Source organism: Monodelphis domestica, chromosome 1 (genome assembly GCF_027887165.1).
Source record: "Monodelphis domestica isolate mMonDom1 chromosome 1, mMonDom1.pri, whole genome shotgun sequence".
In the NCBI taxonomy this organism is placed as follows: Eukaryota; Metazoa; Chordata; class Mammalia; order Didelphimorphia; family Didelphidae; genus Monodelphis; species Monodelphis domestica.
This window is the reverse complement of record NC_077227.1, coordinates 432,093,647-432,115,404: the sequence shown is the minus strand read 5'-3', so window position 1 is coordinate 432,115,404 and position 21,758 is coordinate 432,093,647. Positions and strand designations below refer to the sequence as shown.

The following is a 21,758-nucleotide window of genomic DNA, read 5'->3' as shown; positions in this document are numbered from 1 at the left end:
TCCTAACAGGATTTAGGAAGGGCTGCAGCATAGATTAAAATTTAATTATTCCAATCTCTACCCTATTCAGGGTAACACGATTTAGGAAGGGCTGCAGCAAAGGATCAAGATTTAATTATTGAGAATATTACCTTCAACAGACATGTGCAAAGCCACAGACCTCTGGGCGGTCCAGGGTTAAGCTAGAGCCACCATTGGCACAGGGAAGACATGGACAGTGATTGGTAGATGTGAGAACTGAGGGGAGGGAACTTGGATGGTTTCCTTAAAGGGAGAGGGGTCTGAGGACTGGGGGGGGGGTTGGTTGGAGAGGTTGTGTTCTGGGAAGCTTGCTCTGGAGGAAGCTGGAGGTGGAGGCCCCTGAGACTCTTTCTCCATTTTGGTCACGTGAGTAATAGGGACTGATCTCCTTTCTTTGCCCCAGCTATCTAAGGGCTTGGGCCTTTTGGCCCAGCCTAAACAGAAGGGGTATTTAAGCCCTATTCCCTTCTCTCCCCTTTCTCTCTCCCTCTCTAACTCTATCTCTAATACCTTTCTTCATCCTGTTTGTAATTAAACTCCATAAAGGGTGACAGCTGACTTGAGTTTTCATTTAGGAATTACATAGCTGAATTCCTTGGCGACCTTAAATTAATATATATCAGTCTTTTAAAAGTGATTTCCTTGTCACAGCCTGTTTTACCCTAGGAGTCTCTTTGCTTGAGGGTTCTATCTTGAAATTCTGTTTAGGCACTAGAGTTCTGTTTTGCCCTGGTGTACTGTTTGGCTCTGAAGTTCTGATCTTTTCTCGAAATCTGTATTCAGTAGAGGCTATTGGGTTGCTGGACATGACTTTAGTCCCATATCCAGGTCACTAAAGTGATGTCTTTCAGTGACTTCTGGAGGAACCATTGGGTTTAAAGGTGTATGAATGTGTGAAAGAGTGTGTCCTATAGGTGTCTGTTGAGTCATTGTTCTTTTTGTGTGGCTAGACCAAACAAAGGAAGAGGCAAAAAGAGTTAAAATGCACTTTCACGAAGGGGAATTTCTTTTGTGGTGGCTGTTTCCCACTCCCTCCACCTACATTCCAAACCTCCCAAACTCCAACAGGGCAGGCCTATGAAGGAGAGGATATGCCTGCTCCAGCAGCAAGCTTCCAAGCAGGAGAGAGAATCTGAATAGGAGGGATTCTAAAAGTTCTTTCCTTGAGAAACCCAGTCAGCCTTATGAACAGCTCACCTCCAAACCCCAATTGGGAGCAGATAGTAGTTTTGTCCAGATACTACAAGAGCATTTTGTTAGAAATCACAGCCAAAAAGAGAGGCAGTTTAGATAGATCAACATTTATGGCGTAGGAAAAGTTAGGGAACAAGAAAGTCAGTTCAACCAATCAGATGGCTAATCGCAGTATCTTAGCTCAGTACAGCTTTCTCAGTTAAAGGAGCAGTATGGTGAAACTGTTTTAATGAATTTTTTCACTGCAAATATTTATTTTTAAGAATGTATTCTAAAACACTGATTTTTTTCCTTTCAAGGCATGCTTGTCACAACCTTGTATGTTTCTGTTAGTCATTGTCTTTGTCACAGTCTTATCTGTATGTATTCTTAAATTGGACACTCACAGAAAGAAGAATGGGGGAGTTGGAAGATTGAACTTCCCACAGTCAAAAATCCTTAGCAGAGGACAAAAGCAAATATCTGTTCAATGACTTTTCCCCCTTTCTTCCTTTGGATGGGCCCCCCAAATGAATGAAAAAGAGAAGAATTCAGTGCAGAAAAGGGAGATTTTTACTTCACAGTTAGAGGAACTTTTCACTTAAGATTAATTTTAAGCGTTAATGTATACAACTTTGGAGGACTGCTAATGATTTTGATATGGTACAAATACAATTTCATTTATTGTGGTAACTGTCAGTTAAATGCAAAATGTTATTCAGATTTTTTTGAGCACAAAAACTCATGGTTAGAAGTTTGTTTTGTTAGACCTTGCAATGCATAATAGTTTCAGTGAATTTCAGAATTGTCTAAATGTAATTAATAACCAGCCTTACACAGAAGGGAAATGTTTTATTCTATAAAGACAGTAGTTGTACTGGCTACTTTATAGATGTAAAAATCATTCAGAGAAAAGTTATGTTGTTGAGAAGAACTTATTCTAGAATTTAAACTTGGGATTTTTCATATCAGTTGTTATTTTAATATATGTGCTGTCAGAATGGCAACAATTAATCCTATTACACAAAAGAAGTTTTTAAAGTGGTTAATCTGTGCATGAGATTTAATAATACAAGCACTTAGAATTTGGTATTTTGAAAAAGAGGGAATTTCTAAACCATGTTGTCTTTGACTAAGGGAATTGTTTTTTAAAATGTGCACAAGGTATAAGAAGGAATTTGTGATCTAGAGAGGAACATGTATTCAGACAGAAACTGCTAGAAAGTAATGATGAGTGAATACAAAATATGTATGCATTTGTACTATAAAGAGAATTACATTTTCTACTTAAATAGGTTATGGGTATATGATATGCAAATTGTATGTCCTTAACAAGAAAAATTTGACCAGGTCTGAAATCAAAAAGGGCTTGTCATGAGAATTAAGTGCAAGTCAGTATAGTACCTTTCTTCTATTTACAATAATAGTAAAGAGGAGAAGTCAGAAGAAATAAGAGTAATGGATAGAGATATTAGTTGATATTATGAATTCTAGTGTGAAATCAAATTATAAATTGGAATAATGTTGATGGAATTTAATCAGATATTGTGAAGATTGGATTTGACTATCTCCTGATTGTAACAATGAAGCTACTTAGCTCTTCCTTTATTGTGAAGATTAAATTGTAATCCCATATCTATTTTTAGATTTAAATCCCCCAAAAGTATTAACTCAATATTTGAAGTAGATCTACCCATTTTAACTACAAAAAGGTGCGAACTAACTACTAAAGCTGTGAACTAACTTCTAAAGGTGTGATATAACCAAAAAGTTATAATCTAAGCAAAAAAAGGTGTGAAGACCCATTTCATGCATTGAGTGGGAGATCTGTGACCCACATGTGAAAGAGTGGGCAGTCCTGGAGAGGAGCATCTGCTGTGATTGGTAGATTTGAAATTTAGGGGAGGTGACCCAAGAGAAAATGATCTTTAAATAGAAGACCATAGAGGCCAGAAGATAGATTGAAGAACTCTGACTTGAAGTTGGACTGGAGGATTGGTCTCTCAAGCTTGCAGTGAAGAAGAGTCACTTGGAGGAGAGACTGGAAGACAGACATTCAGACTTGGCTGTGGAACTACATCCTGGAGGAGACCTCAGACTGTCTTCCTCTTAGATGGTCACCATGGTGAGTGTAAAGATTGATTTAGTTTCCCTGCCTGGAGGTGTGAACCTCTGAGAGAGGCCCATCATCTTGAGACTCCTTTCCCTGATTAGGGGCTTAAAATTTCTACTTGTTTCTGAGGAAGCCAGAGCTCTCTCTCTCCGTCTCTTCCCTTTTCTGGCTTCCATAATATCTTAGACCCTATTGTAAATAAACTACCATAAGTTCCATGCTACTTTAGTAATTCATTTTGGGATTTAGTAACTAAAACCCTGGCAACCACCAATTAATTATTAAGTTCAACCATATAAATTTAACAGTATGTAGCAATGTTTTGAGGTAAAATGAAACTAAACTGAAGTTTCTGTTCTGCTTTAGATAGAGGTTTGAAAGGAGTAAGGGTAAATGCTTTGAGCTTCAGTTTGTTTACACACTGAAAGATTGCTAAAGGACTTAAAGTTATTTGGAAGTTGTGGAGTTCAAACTAAAATCCACTGAGAATAAATTATTATGAAGGGTTTGATACATTCAAAATTTTTAATTGTAGTAAGCCCATTTGTTAAAGAGGGATAAGAGGCAAAGTTGTTAAGTAATAAAAACTTAAGTCAAGCCAAGCAGCCTTAGGATAAATTGCTCATAAGCTATTAACCCCTCCCTTGCACACAGGAAGGAGAAAGAAATGCTTATAATTGTTCCACACTGATACTTAGGGACTAAAATAGGGATCTCAAAGAGTTGACAACCACTGTGTGATAAAACTTAAAGATGAGTCTATTTTAATTGTATACTTCAGAGGTTTTAAGTAGATGATCAAGCAAGTAAAAGTTGCCAACCAAGTCTGACCAAATGGCTTGTTTGAAGCTATGGAATCTTAATGCAAACATTTCATGTCTAGAATGATAAAATGAATTGAGTGATATGTAATTGATAAGTTACCTCACATGAACTTTGGGAATATACCTTGAGAGACTCTCAGATGTTAGTTGACATTTTGATTACATTTTGATCTGTATAAAGATATATGTTGCAAACAGTAGCCAAGGAGCAGGAAGGATGTTAAAAATGGCATATATGTGAAAAATGCTTGTTTAGAATTTTATAACTGTTATGTGACTTGCTTCTAAAATTATCTAAAACTTATAATTGATGAGCACTATGCTAAAAGTACAGTGTCTCAATTCTAAGGAGTTATTGATTAGCCCTTGCATGGATACCAAATGGTATATTTATTTTTATGATGGTAAAAGAAAGTGAAGAGGTATGTTGTGTTTCAATACAGAAGAAAGAGGGACTTTGATCGAATGCCCATAAAGCTTGAATATTCAGATTTGTGACAGGTGAATGGAAGTTGTGTTCTTTTTTTTTTTTTGTTCTTTTTATATTTTTTTTAAAATATATTTTATTTGATCATTTCCAAGCATTATTCGTTAAAGACATAGATCATTTTCTTTTCCTCCCCCCCACCCCCCATAGCCGACGCGTAAGTCCACTGGGCATTAGATGTTTTCTTGATTTGAACCCATTGCTTTGTTGATAGTATTTGCATTAGAGTGTTCCTTTAGAGTCTCTCCTCTGTCATGTCCCCTCAACCTCTGTATTCAGGCAGTTGCTTTTTCTCGGTGTTTCCACTCCCATAGTTTATCCTTTGCTTATGAATGGTGTTTTTTTTCTCCTGGATCCCTGAAAGTTGTTCAGGGACATTACACCGCCCCTAATGGAGAAGTCCATTACGTTCGATTATACCACAGTGTATTAGTCTCTGTGTACAATGTTCTCCTGGTTCTGCTCCTCTCGCTCTGCATCACTTCCTGGAGGTTGTTCCAGTCTCCATGGAACTTCTCCACTTTATTATTCCTTTGAGCACAATAGTATTCCATCACCAACATATACCACAGTTTGTTCAGCCATTCCCCAATTGATGGGCATCCCCTCGTTTTCCAGTTTTGGGCCACCACAAAGAGCGCAGCTATGAATATTTTTGTACAAGTCTTTGTGTCCATTATCTCTTTGGGGTACAGACCCAGCAGTGCTATGGCTGGGTCAAAGGGTAGATATTCTTTTGTCGCCCTTTGGGCATAGTTCCAAATTGCCCTCCAGAATGGTTGGATCAGTTCACAACTCCACCAGCAATGAATTAATGTCCCTATTTTGCCACATCCCCTCCAGCATTCATTACTTTCCTTTGCTGTTATGTTAGCCAATCTGCTAGGTGTGAGGTGATACCTCAGAGTTGTTTTGATTTGCATCTCTCTGATTATAAGAGATGTAGAACACTTCTTCATGTGCTTGTTAATAGTTTTGATTTCTTTATCTGAGAACTGCCTATCCATTTCCCTTGCCCATTTATCAATTGGAGAATGGCTTGATTTTTTGTACAATTGATTAAGCTCATTATAAATATGAGTAATTAAACCTTTGTCAGAGGTTTCTATGAAGATTTTTTCCCAATTTGTTGTTTCCCTTCTGATTTTAGTTATATTGGTTTTGTTTGTACAAAAGCTTTTTAGTTTGATGTAGTCAAAATTATTTATTTTACATTTTGTGATTCTTTCTATATCTTGCTTGGTTTTAAAGCCTTTCCCCTCCCAAAGGTCTGACATGTATACTATTCTGTGTTTACCCAATTTACTTATGGTTTCCTTCTTTATGTTTAAGTCACTCACCCATTTTGAATTTATCTTGGTGTAGGGTGTGAGGTGTTGATCTATTCCTAGTCTCTCCCACACTGTCTTCCAATTTTCCCAGCAGTTTTTATCGAATAGTGGATTTTTGTCCCAAAAGCTGGGATCTTTGGGTTTATCGTATACTGTCTTGCTGAGGTCGTTTTCCCCCAGTCTATTCCACTGATCTTCCTTTCTGTTTCTTAGCCAGTACCAAATTGTTTTGATGACTGCTGCTTTGTAATATAGTTTGAGGTCTGGGACTGCAAGGCCCCCATCATATGTGTTTTTTTTCATTATTTCCCTGGATATCCTTGATCTTTTGTTCTTCCAAATGAACTTTGTTATGGTTTTTTCTAAATCAGTGAAGAAGTATTTTGGTAGTTCAATGGGTATGGCACTAAATAGATAAATAAGTTTGGGTAGGATGGTCATTTTTATTATATTGGCTCGTCCTATCCATGAGCAGTTAATGTTTTTCCAATTGTTCAAGTCTAGTTTTAGTTGTGTGGCGAGTGTTTTGTAGTTGTGTTCATATAGTTCCTGTGTTTGTCTTGGGAGATAGATTCCTAGGTATTTTATTTTGTCTAAGGTGATTTTGAATGGGATTTCTCTTTCTAGTTCTTGCTGCTGAGCTGTGTTGGAGATATATAGAAAAGCTGATGATTTATGTGGGTTTATTTTGTATCCTGCAACTTTGCTAAAGTTGTTGATTATTTCAATTAGCTTTTTGGTTGAATCTCTAGGATTCTTTAAGTAGACCATCATGTCATCCGCAAAGAGTGATAACTTGGTCTCCTCCTTGCCTATTCTGATGCCTTCAATTTCTTTATCTTCTCTAATTGCTACTGCTAGTGTTTCTAGTACAATGTCAAATAGTAGAGGTGATAATGGGCATCCTTGTTTCACTCCTGATCTTATTGGGAATGCATCTAGTTTATCCCCATTGCAGATGATATTAGCTGTTGGTTTTAGATATATACTGTTTATTATTTTTAGGAATGACCCTTCTATTCCTATGCTTTCTAGTGTTTTTAATAGGAATGGGTGTTGTATTTTATCAAAGGCTTTTTCTGCATCTATTGAGATAATCATGTGGTTCTTGCTAGTTTGCTTGTTGATGTGGTCAATTATGTGGATGGTTTTCCTAATGTTGAACCAGCCCTGCATCCCTGGTATGAATCCTACTTGATCATGGTGAATGATCCTTCTGATCACTTGCTGGAGTCTTTTTGCTAGTATCCTATTTAAAATTTTTGCATCTATATTCATTAGGGAGATTGGTCTATAGTTTTCTTTCTCTGTTTTTGACCTGCCTGGTTTTGGAATCAGTACCATGTTTGTGTCGTAAAAGGAGTTTGGTAGAACTCCCTCTTTGCTTATTATGTCAAATAGTTTGTATAGTATTGGGGTTAACTGTTCTCTGAATGTTTGATAGAATTCACAGGTGAATCCATCAGGCCCTGGGGATTTTTTCTTAGGAAGTTCTTTGATGGCTTGATGGATTTCAATTTCTGATATGGGATTATTTAAGAATTCTATTTCCTCTTCTGTTAGTCTAGGCAGTTTGTATTTTTGTATATATTCATCCATTTCTCCTAAATTGGTGTATTTATTGCCATATAATTGGGCAAAGTAATTTCTAATGATTGCCTTAATTTCCTCCTCATTGGAGGTGCTGTCCCCCTTTTCATCTTTAATGCTGTGAATTTGCTTTTCTTCCTTCCTTTTTTTAATTAGATTGACCAGTACTTTGTCTATTTTGTTTGTTTTTTCAAAGTACCAGCTTCTTGTCTTATTTATTAAATCAATAGTTCTATCACTTTCGATTTTATTAATTTCTCCCTTAATTTTTAGGATTTCTAATTTGGTTTTCTGCTGGGGGTTTTGAATTTGATCGCTTTCGAGTTTTTTCAATTGCATTTCCAATTGATTGATCTCTGCTCTCCCTTGTTTGTTAATATGAGCTTTCAGGGATATGAATTTGCCTCTGATTACCGCTTTGGCTGCATCCCAAAAGGTTTGAAAGGATGTTTCGCCATTGTCATTTTCCTTGATGAAATTATTAATTGTTTCTATGATTTCTTCTTTAGCTAAACGGTTTTGGAGTATCATATTGTTTAATTTCCAATTGGTTTTAGATTTGGTTTTCCATGTACCATTACTAATCATTATTTTTATTGCCTTGTGATCTGAGAAGGCTGCATTCATTATTTCTGCTTTTTTGCATTTGTGTGCTATGTTTCTGTGACCTAATGTATGGTCAATTTTTGTGAATGTGCCATGTGGTGCTGAGAAGAAGGTGTATTCCTTTTTATCCCTATTTACTTTTCTCCATATGTCTATTAATTCTAATTTTTCTAAGATTTCATTCACTTCTTTTACCTGTTTCTTATTTATTTTTTGATTTGATTTATCTAAATTTGATAATGGTTGGTTTAAGTCTCCCACTAGTATGGTTTTATTGTCTATTTCTTCCTTCAATTCTCCTAGTTTCTCCATTAGAAATTTGGGTGCTATATTATTTGGTGCATACATGTTGATTAATGATATTTCCTCATTGTCTAGAGTCCCTTTTAACAAAATATAATTACCTTCCCTATCCCTTTTGATCAGGTCTATTTTTGCATTGGCTTTATCAGATATCATGATTACCACTCCTGCCTTCTTTCTATCAGTTGAGGCCCAGAAGGTCTTACTCCATCCTTTAATTCTGACCTTGTGGGTGTCAACCCGCCTCATGTGTGTTTCTTGAAGACAACATATGGTAGGGTTTTGGATTCTAATCCATTCAGCTATTCGTCTACGTTTTATGGGTGAGTTCATCCCATTCACGTTCAAAGTTATGATTGTCATTTGTGGACTCCCTGGCATTTTGATTGCCTTCCCTAATTCTAACCTTTTCTTCTTCGGCTCTACCTTTTAGTCCAGTGATTTACTTTGAATCAGTCCCCCTTGTCCCCTCCCTTGATGTTTCCCTTTTTAGTCCCTCCCTTTTTGTTCCCTCCCCCTCCCCCCTCTCTTTCCCTCCCTTTTTGTTCTCCCTCTCCCCCTCCCCCCCTTGGTTTTCCCTTCTCCTTACCCTTGTTGGGTAAGATAGAATTCAAGATCCCAATGGATCTGGATGTTTTTCCCTCTCAGAGTTGATTTCCCTGAGATTGAGGTTTAAGTAACCCCCCCCCCCTCTCTTCCTCTCCTTCTTATAGGAGTTTTCTTCCCCTCCCCTTCCCCTGTGAATCTTTGTGTGAGAACCATTATTCTATTTGGTCTTTCTTTACCCCCTATTTATACATTACATTTTCCCCACATATTAGTATACATAGGTTGATATAAATGTAGTCCTTATAGAAGAGAGTTTGAGTAAAAGAAGATAACATTTTTCCCCTTTCCTTAATATTTACCTTTTCAGGTATTCCTTGCTCTTTGATTTTCGGTATCAAACTTTCCACAGAGCTCTGGTCTTTTCTTTGCAAAAAGTTGGAAGTCTTCTATTTTGTTGAATGCCCATACTTTTCCTTGGAAGTATATAGTCAGTTTTGCTGGGTAGCTGATTCTTGGTTGGAGACCCAGCTCTCTTGCCTTTCTGAAGATCATGTTCCATGCCTTACGATCATTCAGCGTAGAGCTTGCAAGGTCTTGTGTGACCCTGATTGGCATTCCTTTATATCTAAATTGTCTTTTTCTGGCTTCCTGTAGGATTTTTTCTTTTGTTTGATAGCTTTGGAATTTGGCAATTACATTCCTGGGAGTTGTCTTTTGGGGGTTTAGTGTAGAAGGTGTTCTGTGAGCTCTGTCAGTGGATGTATTGCCCCCTTGTTCTAGAATCTCTGGGCAATTTTCTTTGATTATATCTTGTATCACCATGTCCAGTTTGGTGTTTATTTCTGGCTTTTCTGGGAGTCCAATTATTCTTAAATTTTCTCTTCTCCCCCTGTTTTCCAGATCTATCACCTTGTCGGTGAGATATTTTATGTTCTCTTCTAATTTCTTGGTGTTTTGGCTTTGCTTTATTAGTTCTTGCTTTAAAGCCTGGTTTTCTTTTACAGTTTGGTCAAACTGGTTTTGTAGATGCGTGAATTTCTTTTGCATCATTTCCCACTTTTCCTCCCAGAGGGCTTCCATCTTTTTGGTCCTTTCTGATTCAAATTCTTCATGGGTTTGTGGAGAGTTTCTATTTCCTTTGGAAGATTTTGGAGAATTTTCTTGTATATCTTCTTCTATCTGCTCTGTATTTTGTATTTTGGCTCCATAGAATGTGTCCAGAGTCGCCCCTTTCTTCTTATTTTTCTTGGTATTTTGGGGCTTCTGTGCTTCTGTGGAATTTGTCATCTCTGAACGTGGAGGATTGGCTTTTCTTGTCTTTGTCTGGTGATCAGAGGCTTTAGTCCTGGGCAGATGTTGGTTCTATGAGCGTTCCCTGGGTTAAACTGAATGTGCCTCACTGGAACTGGAATGGAAGGGTCGGACCACGAGGCCACACTCTTCCCCTGGCTCGATTTCCGGAAGTTGCCTTCAGAATCCCTGGCCATGAGGCTGTTTCGTCGGCCTGCGGGGGGATGGGCTGCCGCTTCCCCAAGCTCGGAGAGCACAGACTTTCACTGAGACTTGGATAGCAGGATCCAGCCCGTGAGGCTGTCTTGCCCGCCCTGAGGGTTGCTGTTGTTTTGACCAGCTCTCTGCAGCGGAGGCCCCAGGCAGTAACTTTCACCCGGACCTACCGGCTCTTTGACCGACCGGCTCTTTGCAGCCGAAGCCCCAGGCAGTAACTTTCACCGGGACTGGGACTTGGGTAGAAGACCCTGAGGGTTGTTGTTCCTCAGACCCTGCTCTCTGAGCCCGGCGCGGCTGCCGCTTCCGGGAGCCTTGGACTCTGCGCTCCTACCCCTGAGGTCCGAGGGATCTCGGGTTCTGGCTTTTAAGGGGAGCCGTACCTTTTGAGCCGGGTCCAGGTCCAGGAGGAGGGTTCCCAGGGTCTGTGCTGTTGATCGTTTTGAATTTCGGCGCCTTAGGAGCTTCTAGTTTGAGATCGGTCGGGAAGGGTTTTCCGGAGATCTGAACTTCAGCTTTCTCTAAGCCGCCATCTTAACCGGAAGTCCGAAGTTGTGTTCTTTTTAAACAGAGGCTTTCTAGGGGAAAAGAGAGAGGGAGAAAGGAAGAGAGGGGGAGGTGAAAGAGAACAGACAGGGAGGTGAAAGAGAATAGATGGATGTTCTATTCTTATAATTGGATCCTTGACCTAGGGACAATTTCTAAAATTAATGTATGTGTTGTTGGAAAATCACAAATGATTCTGGAATTTCTCTAGACAGTTGCCCTGAAGTGATTCATGTATGGCTTTGTCCCATTCTTTCAGATGACCTAGGTCCAGGGGATGATATAGGCCTGATTTATATGACTATGGAGCTACTCAATTCAGTACTCAAGTTCCTTATTTCAGGTTTTGTGACTAACATGTGATATGTTAAATATTGCCAGAATATGTAAGAATAACTCAGTGATCAGCCTTGTAGGGATGTGAAAGACTTGTTTGAGGGTAAGGAAATTTGTTTCTGGACTGTTGATGAGTAGACTTTCTCTAAGCTGTAGTGGATAAAACTTGTCTTTTAAGGAAAGAGAAGGCGGCTTCTGGGATCTATGCCCATGGTGACTTAGTATAAAAATGACAGAGAAACATCCTGTTAGAGAGGCAATTCAGGGCTCAACCTGTATTGGGCCTTTTATGACCATCTAGGCTGCTAATCCTTGAGTGACATAAGGATAGCATGAGCCAGTGGCAGCCTTGGCTTGTAAATGAAGCCCCATCACTATGTGTCCCTTGGGACATGAGTAAATGTCTTCCCTATCTGCCTTCTCTTTTGTGACAAATTCCCATAAACAGCACATAATGCAAGTTGTAAAATAGTTTCCATTTCCCCAAATAACCTATTAGGTTAATAATTAAAATAATCAAATTGTTAATATACCTTGAGGACTAGATAGAGTTATTGATACCCAAACTGAAGTTTAGATCTTAAGTTCAGAAATAACAAAGCTTTCCAGATTTCCTTCAGGATCTAGTGTAAAGAAATTAATCTTTGAAATATTGTTATTCAGGTGGTTATAGCTGCTCTATAAATGATATTGTTTAACAGAAATGTCACATGCCAACTCTGCAAACAACTTAGGAATCACATTTCCTAGAAAGGATCAATTCCTGACAGAGGATGATTTCTGGAGATGAAGTCTGCTGGGTAAAATACCCAAATATTAATGTTTAATATCAATTTCTATTGTATAATTTTCTCTGTTTCTATCTGGTGTTCTTGTTTTTGTCCTAGTCCTGCTTTCTATACTTCTGCTTTAGGGCCTGATGCTCCCTTTTCTGAGCTATCTGCCAGTCAAGGGAGGTCTCCAAGCCTTCAGGACCTAAGCACTCACTACAGACATGACCCTGAAGACCCTGTACCCACAGTCCTTCCCTCCTCCTCTCAGGGATTCTATGCCCCTTATCAGCTATGAAGAAGCTAGAGAAGACTGAAATCATCACCCATGTTCCCTTAGACATTTGGAGGGGGGTGGCATGGGACATTGTACTCCAGGGACATCATGGGACATTGTACCTCCATAGTGTAGAAGTTTTTCAGGCAAACAATAAGCAGGAAAATTCCTTTGCTCCCACTATATACCCTTACCAGACACCAAGTCAAAGGTTTGATTCTGTTACAGATAAAGGGGGAATTGAGAGGGGACAATGAATCCTCCTAGGAATGGGCTTGTAAACCTTAAAATTTCTTAGACTTATAAATGTTGGAAATTTCACCATTGGGAAATTTCATACTTGGAAAATTTCTTACTGATAGTGTATTGGAATGTGAACCCCATTGGCATGGGAGGTTCCTTCTCCTCCCTTCTTAAGATTACTTTAGGACAGAAACCTTTTGCTGAACAATGGAAAGGGCTTTGACCTATGCTTAAGCACAGAACAGGAATTTCTTTGAGTCATGATTGATTTTAGAATTGATACAATAGAGATACTTGGAATGACAGAACCAGGTCTTGGAAAATACAATTTCCACCCCACTCAGTCCTAACAGGATTTAGGAAGGGCTGCAGCATAGATCAAAATTTAATTATTTGAGAATATGACCTCCAACAGACATGTGCAAAGCCACAGACCTCTGGGCGGTCCAGGGTTAAGCTAGAGCCACCATTGGCACAGGGAAATTGATGGACAGTGATTGGTAGATGTGAGAACTGAGGGGAGGGAACTTGGATGGTTTCCTTAAAGATAGGGGGTCTGAGGACTGAGGGGGTGGTTGGAGAGTTTTGGCTCTGGGTGTTTGGAGAGGTGCTCTGAGAAGCTTGCTCTGAAGGAAGCTGAAGGTGGGGGCCCCTGAGACTGTTTCTCCATTTTGGTCATGTGAGTAATAGGGACTGATCTCTTTTCTTTGCCCCAGCTATCTAAGGGCTTGGGCCTTTTGGCCCAGCCTAAACAGAAGGGGTATTTAAGCCCTATTCCCTTCTCTCCCCTTTCTCTCTCTCTCTCTCTCTCTCTCTCTCTCTCTCTCTCTCTCTCTCTCTCTCTCTCTCTCTCTAATTCCTTTCTTCCTCCTGTCTGTAATTAAACTCTATAAAAGGTTGATGGCTGACTTGAGTTTTCATTTAGGAATTACATAGCTGAATTCCTTGGCGACCTTAAATTAATATATATCAGTCTTTTAAAAGTGATTTCCTTGTCACAGGCTGGAGGGATCCTGCAGGCTCTTAAGGGTTCCTGTTCAGCAGCATAAATGGGAAATTGGGGTTGGTTAAAGTTCATTTATATGCTCGTTGTCTATTGGCAGGGCTGACTTCCTGCAATGTGCCTGGTGAATTTCACTATGTCAGCATTGTCACTGCACCTACCTCTGACCCCTAGGAGATTTGGTACTGGAAAGCCCCTCCTGGTACATGATTTGCCTCACACGTTGTCTATCCCCTCATACCTTAAGAAAAAAGGATGCTGCAGGTAACCCCATAATATGTGTGAATGTTGGATTTAGCTCTCCACTGCTTGTAACAATGAAGGTAATTAGCTCTTCCTTTATTGTGATGATTAAATTGTAATCCTCTATTTATTTTTAGATTTTAATCCCCAAAGTGTTAACTCAGTATTTAAAGTAGATCTACTCATTTTAACTAAAAAAAGTGTTAACTAGCTACAAAAAGGTGTGAACACCCATTTAATACATTGAGAGGGCAGTCCTGGAGAGGAGCATCTGCTTTGATTGGTAGACATAAACTTTAGGGGAGGTGACACAAGAGAAAAAGATCTTTAAATAGAGGAAACAGGCACACAAGGATTCAATAGGAATCAAGAATAAAGAAGAGTCACTTGGAGGAGAGACTGGAAGGCAGACACTCAGACTTGGAGTGAAGACACTTGGCTGTGGAACTGGACCCCTGGAGGAGCTCATGGAGGAGATCTCAGATTGTTTTCCTTTTAGATGGTCACAGTGGTGAGTGAAAGGCTGACTTAGTTTCTTTGCCTTTCTGGAGGTGTGAACCTCTGAGAAAGGCTCATTGTCTTGAGACTCCTTTCCTGGCTCAGAGGAAGCAAGAGCTTTCTCTCTCTCTCTCTCTCTCTCTCTCTCTCTCTCTCTCTCTCTCTCTCTCTCTCTCTCTCTCTCTCTCTCTCTCTCTCTCTCTCTTTCTCTCTCTCTCTCTCTCTCTCTCTCTCTCTCTCTCTCTCCTTTTATCTCTTCCTTAATATCTTCCTTCTATTGTAAATAAGCTATCATAAATCCATTCTATTTTAGTAATTCATTTTGGGATTTAGAAATTAAATTTCTGGTGACCACCAATTTTTAATAGTAAGTCCAAACCATAAATCTAACATATGGAATCTGGTTCATATCCTTTCCCAGGTTTACTATTATTCAGGGGAGGGAGGTAGAGAACATTTTGAAGGGATGCAGACTGGTGAACACCAGACAGGCCTTGTCCAGTGTTGTAGAGTGCCAATTCTCATCCCAATTTTGGTAGGGCTGGGTATAGGAGGAACTGAGGCTTTAAGCACTGCAGCCCTGGTTCAGGGAAGCCAAAATTTCCAGTCCCTCTCTTACCAGATTGATTTGGACCTCAGTGAATTGGAAATCTCTGTTAATTTCTTGGAAAAATCATTGTCCTTGTTGGCAGAAATGGTTCTCCAAAATAGGCGGGGACTGGACCTCCTTTTCTTTAAGCAGGGTGAACTCTGTGTGGCATTGGGAGAATCCTACTGTTTTTATGCCAACCCATTCTGGGGCTGTTAAGGATACAAGAGAGGGAATGAACTGATACAACTGATACTCAGCCCACCAACTGCTATTCTAGTCTTTTCTCTTGGTCTCTGTAACTGACCACCCTGATCATGGCCCTGGCAGGACTACCCATATTAGTAATAGTGGGCCTTTTAATAGGGCCCTGCCTGATTAACTGTCTCATGACCTATGTATCCAGCAGTGTCTTCAAGCTATTAAGCTTTTGGTCGTGAGATCACATTACTCTCCTTTATCTGATGAGTCAAGGATTTGTCTCATGAATAAGAAGAGAAAAGAATGAAGTACTCTGAATAAGGGAAGTAGTTTAGATAATAAAAATTGAAATAGATAAAAATAGGTGAACTTAAGGATATAAATTTTCCCCTGAGTACTGCTTTGGCTGTATCTCATAGATTTTGAAAAGCTATCTCATCATTGTCATTTCCTTCAATGAAATTTTTAATTGTTTCTATGATTTGTTCTCTAACTAACTGATTTTGTTGAATCATATTATTTAATTTCCAATTAATTTTTGATTTGCCTCTCCATGTACCCTAACTAATTATTATTTTCATTGCATTGTGATCTGAGAAGTTTGCATTTATTATTTCTTCTCTTTTGCACTTGTTTGCAATGTTTTTATGCCCTAGTATGGTCAATCTTTGTGAATGTGCCATGTGGTGCTGAGAAGGTGTATTCCTTTTTGTCCCTATTTATTTTTCTCCACATATCTACTAACTCTAATTTGTCTAAGATTTCATTCACTTCTCTTACCTCTTTCATATTTATTTTTGGTTTGATTTATCTACTTCTGATAGAGGAAGGTTCAGATCTCCCATTAGTATATTTTTTCTATCTATTTCACTATTGAGTTCCACTAGTTTCTCCTTTAGAAATTTGGATGCTATGCCATTTGGTGCATACCTGTTTAGTACTGATATTTCCTCATTGTCTATACTGCCTTTTATCAGAATGTAATTGCCTTCCCTATCTCTTTTGACTAGATCTATTTTTACTTTGACTTTGTCAGATATCATGATTGAGACTCCTGTCTTCTTTTTCTCAGTTGATGTCCAATAAATTTGGCTCCTGCCCTTTCTTCTTTCACTATTTCCTTCTACATCAGTGTTTTGTTTTTAAGAAGTCCCATTAATTTCCACCCTTATTTTACTTCCTTTTCTACCACCCTCCCTTCTTATTCCCCTTTTAATTTCTTTACAGGCTTTTAAAACTACCCTCCCTTTCTCCCTCCCTTGTATTGCTACCCCCCCCAGTCCATTTTTTACCCTTCTACTTCCTTATAGGTTGCAAATCAATTCTCTGCCCAAATGTATTTAATTGTTCTTCCCTCTTTGTGTCAATTTAAATACATGTAAGACTCAAATATTTCCTATCTCCAATCTCTTTACCCTTCCAGCGTTTTGATATTCTTCCCCCTTCCCACCATGAGCTTCTTTGTCACATTCAAACTTACCCCATTTTGTTTCTTTTCCCATTTCTTAGTATTAACCTCTTTTAAAAAAACCTAGTTGTGCATGTATATACATATAGGTGCATACATGTATCTATATACATATTTATTTCTTGGCATTTCATCCTATACAGTTTTTCACTGTTCCCTGTAAGAACAATTCTTCTAGCTACCCAGGTCATGATAACAATTTTTAAGAGTTACCAATATCCTTTTTTCTTGTAGGGATACATAACATTTTAATTTATTGGGTCCCTTAAAAAATTTTTTTTGGGGTTTGGTTTGGTTCCCCCCTCCCTTTCTTAATTACCTTTTGATGATTCTCTTGAGTTCTGTGCTTGGACATCAAATTTTCTGTGCAGGTCTGGTCTTTTCTTTACAAATGCTTGGAAGCCTTCTATTTTGTTAAATGTCTATACTTTCCCCTGTAAGAATATAGTCAGTTTTGCTGGGTAGTTGATTCTTGGTTGTAAACCTAGTTCCCTTGCTTTCCATAATATCATATTCCATGCCTTTCAGTGCTTCAGTGTAAATGCAGCCAGATCCTTTGTTATCCTCACTGTAGGCCCATGGTATCTGAATGACTTCTTCTCAGCAGCTTATAATATTTTTTTTCCTTGGTCTTGTAGTTCTTGAATTTGGCTATAACAATCCTGGATGTTGTCAGTTGGGGATTAAGTACAGGAGGTGATCTGTGGATTCTTTCAATCTCCACTTTCCCCACTTGTTCTAGAAAGTTGGGGCAATTTTCTTGGATAATTTCTTTTAGTATGATGACTAGATTTTTCTTTTGTTATGGTCTTCTGGTGGACCAATGATTCTTAAGTTGTCTCTCCTGGAACGATTTTCTAAATCTTCTGTTTTGTGAATGAGGTGTTTCATATTTTCCTCAATTTTTTCATTCTTTTGATTTTGTTTTATAGTTTCCTGCTTATTTGTGAAGCCACTTGCTTCTAATTGTTGTATTCTGGTTTTTAAAGACTGAATTTTATCCCTGGATTTTTGGTCATCCTTTTCTTTCTGGTCTGATTTTCTTTGGAAGTCATCTTTCATCTCCTTTGCCTCATTTTCAAGATGATTAATTTTGGCTTTCTCAATACACTATTTTCTGTTTGCAGATGACTTATCTTGCTTTTAAGTTCCTTTCTCAGTTGTCCTCAGCTTGTGTTTTGAATTGTATTTTGAGTTCTTCCAAAGCCTGTGTCTAATACTACAGAGTTTCTGTGTTTTTTCTTGGTGTTCCTTGATCTTTCTCTGTTACATTTGCTCTTCATCCATTGCCTGGATAGAAGCTGTTGATTTTAATTTCTTTGTAATCTTCATTGCTAAAGTGAATTTCCTTAATTATATTTCTCTAAATATACAAAATGATAGAGGTATGCATATATCTAAATGGTTAGGTTAACTTTTTATGTTCCTCTCGATTCAATATACAGTGGCTTGATTGCCTTTCTTTATTGCCATGAGTCCTCATGCCATAGATGATTCTGTTCTTCACGTCCAGTGTAGCACTTCTAGGGACTTTGAAAAATCCACATTGCAAGAATTGCTGAACAATTTTGGTATATATTTGGTGACTGAATACTATTCTGTTGTAAGAAATGATGAACAGGATGATTTCAGAATGATCTGGGAAGACCTACATGAAGTCATGCAGAATGAAGTGAGCAGAATCAGAAGACCATTATACAAAGTAACAGCAATATTGTGGAATGATCATTTGTGAAAAGATTTAGCTACTCTTCAGCAACACAATGATCCAGGAAAATTTTGAGTGACTTAAGACAAAGAATGCTATCCATCTCAGGAGAAAGAATTGTTGGATTCAGAATACATATCAAGGCATTACTATTTTTTGTTTATTTGTTTTTTTACTTGGTGGTTTTAGCTTTATATGATTATTCTCTTATAATTTTGAATGATCATTCATGTATAACCCAGAATAAATTGATTGGCAGCTCTGGAAAAGGGTGGGAATGGGAAGGAAGTAGATAATTTGGATCATATAACCTCAAAAAATGTATGTGGAAATTCATTATTACATGTAATTCATAAAATAAAATATCTGTATTGTATAAAAAAAGAAAACTCCACATTGATAATACTCTTTCCTGAGTTTTTCACATTAGCAAAACCACTCACATCTATGGACAGATTGATGCATCATCTTAAATTTCTTTTAGTAATTGAGTCATGGTAGGGATATATGATAATATATAATATAAATATATGTACACACATATCTATGTGTACAAATAGAGATATGTGAAATAAAAAAGACAATATTTTCATATATTACACAATACCAGCAATAGTAGACATAATTTTCTGCTAAGGGGATAAATGACACATGTAGGGGGTTACAGATAAGTGTGACAAGGAAATCACTTTAAAAGACTGATATATATTAATTTAAGGTCGCCAAGGAATTCAGCTATGTAATTCCTAAATGAAAACTGAAGTCAGCAGTCAACCTTTTATGGAGTTTAATTACAAACAGGATGAAGAAAGTTATTAGAGATAGAGAGATAGAGGGAGAGAGAAAGGGGAGAGAAGGGAATAGGGCTTAAATACCCCTTCTGTTTAGGCTGGGCCAAAAGGCCGAAGCCCTTAGATAGCTGGGGAAAGAAAGGAGATCAGTCCCTATTACTCACGTGACCAAAATGGAGAAACAGTCTCAGGGGCCTCCACCTCCAGCTTCCTTCAGAGCCAACTCTCAAAGCACCACCTCTCAGACCAAAAACCTCTCCAACCAACCCTCCTCCTAGTCCTCAGACCCCTCTATCTTTAAGGAAACCATCCAAGTTCCCTCCCCTCAGTCCTCACATCTACCAATCACTGTCCATGTCTTCCCTGTGCCAATGGTGGCTCTAGCTTAACCCAGGACTGCCCAGAGGTCTGTGGCTTTGCACATGTCTGTTGAAGGTCATATTCTCAAATAATTAAATCTTGATCCTTTGCTGCAGCCCTTCCTAAATTCTGTTAGGACTGAGTGGGGTGGAAATTGTATTTTCCAAGACCTGGTTCTGTCATTCCAAGTATCTCTATTGTATCACTTCTAAAATCGATCATGACTCAAAAATCTTCCTGTTCTATGCTTAAGCATAGGTCAAAGCCCTTTCCATTGTTCAGCAAAAGGTTTCTGTCCTAAAGTAATCTTAAGAAGGGAGGAGGAGGAACCTCCCATGCCAATGGGGTTCACATTCCAATAGAGTTCCCACTATCAATAGGAAATTTTTCAAGTATGAAATTCCCAATGGTGAAATTTCCAACATTTATAGGTCTAAGAAATTTTAAGGTTTATATAAGGCCAAATGTAGTTCAGTGTCAAGGATGAGGGTTACTTCCTGCTGACTGTATTTCTGAATGCTCTCTTCACTTCCTTATTCCTCAGACTATAGATGAGAGGGTTAAGCATAGGGTTTATGACACCAGAGAATATAGCGACCCACTTGAATTGCTTCCTGGAGGACTTGGGCATCATGTAGCCAATAATGAGCATCCCATAAAAATGGATGTCTACAAGGAGATGGGAGCCACAGGTGGAGAATGCTTTGAGTCTCTTTGACATTGTCTTCATCCTAATGACAGTCACTATGATAAGTCCATAGGACACTAGAATTAGGGACATGGGTGCAAGAAGAATACATACCCCAATAAAGAAAAGAGCCATCTCTGCTTTATGAGTGTTTCCAGATGCCAGAGTCAAGGGAACTGGTGCCTCACAAATGAAATGAGCAATCCTATTGTCTCCTTGGTAGGGTAGACATAATGTAAATGTAGTGTTAACATAGGATGCAACAATACCACTGACCCAGCACACCAAAGCCAATTGTCCACACACCTTCCCTGTCATGATGAGAGAATAATGCATGGGATCACAGATTGCTAAGTATCAGTCATAGGACATAATAGCTAATAGTGAACATTGTGTAGCTCCAAAAGTAGTGGAGAAGAAAATCTGGGCACCACAGCCCAAGAAGGAAATGGTCTTCTTCCTACTTAACATTTGGACTAAGGCTTGTGGTACAGTGGTAATAGTGACACCAATGTCAGCCAGAGATAAGTTGCAAAGAAAAAAGTACATGGGTGTATGGAATTGTGAGTCAGTTAGAACCAGGTAGATAATGAGTAAGCTTCCAAGCACAGTACCCAAGAACACTCCTAAGAATAATACAATAAATAGCAATTGAATCTGAGGATCATCAGAAAGACCCAGAAGAAGAAATTCTATCACCCAAGTCTGGTTGTTCTGGTTCATATTTGATATTCCTGTTCTTTTGAAAGAAGCCAACAGATACTTCTTGTAATCATGCAATGATAACATCATAAAATCTTATTGTAGAGAAGGAATTGAGAAGTCATATTGTCCAACCTTCCAGGAAATCACCAGTATTGGCCATGAAAACATTTCTGATGAACATTCTCATTGTTGAGAAGTGCACCCTAACAAAAGAAAGCCATTTTATTGTATGATAGCTCAAATCATGAGAAAGCATTCCTTTATATAATAAGTCAATGTGGGATGTGTACCATAGTATATTGGAGAGGAAGTGACTACTAATTTGTGAGTCTTATTGGCAGCCTTAAATCTTCTGATAGACAATGGGAAAATTCCATGTAGTAGACAAAGAGAACAGAGGAGGAATCTTTGAAACAGCATGCCTGAATGATCATGGTAGTTTCTGCCTTTAGCTTCCTTCCTATCATTTGTAATTATGTACTAGATTGGTAATTGGTCAAAAAATCATGTCACAAAGAACACCAATGGAAGACTAATAGTTGGTGATCATCCCACTTTTCCTCTCTGACTATTTAATATTAATCCATCTTCTTATATTTTATGTTCTATGTCTAATCATTTATGTTCAACCAAACAAATTCTGCAATCTGTCAACACTGATCTGTTTGCTACTTCTCAAACAAGATACTTCATCTCCTATCTCTAGGAGTTTTAAATAGAAATTCCTCATGTCTGGAATACTCTTGCTCCTTATATCCACTTTCTGTCTTCCCTTACTTAAATAAGAAACCACATTTTACAAGAAGTCTTTCCTGATCCTCCTTAATTC

At 38.4% G+C, this 21,758-nt stretch overlaps 1 pseudogene; it reads right to left on the bottom strand.

The window, feature by feature from the left end:
* Window positions 1-19,982: 19,982 nt before the first annotated feature.
* LOC100618402 (olfactory receptor 2D2-like) lies at window positions 19,983-21,502 on the bottom strand (annotated as a pseudogene).
* Window positions 21,503-21,758: the final 256 nt, after the last annotated feature.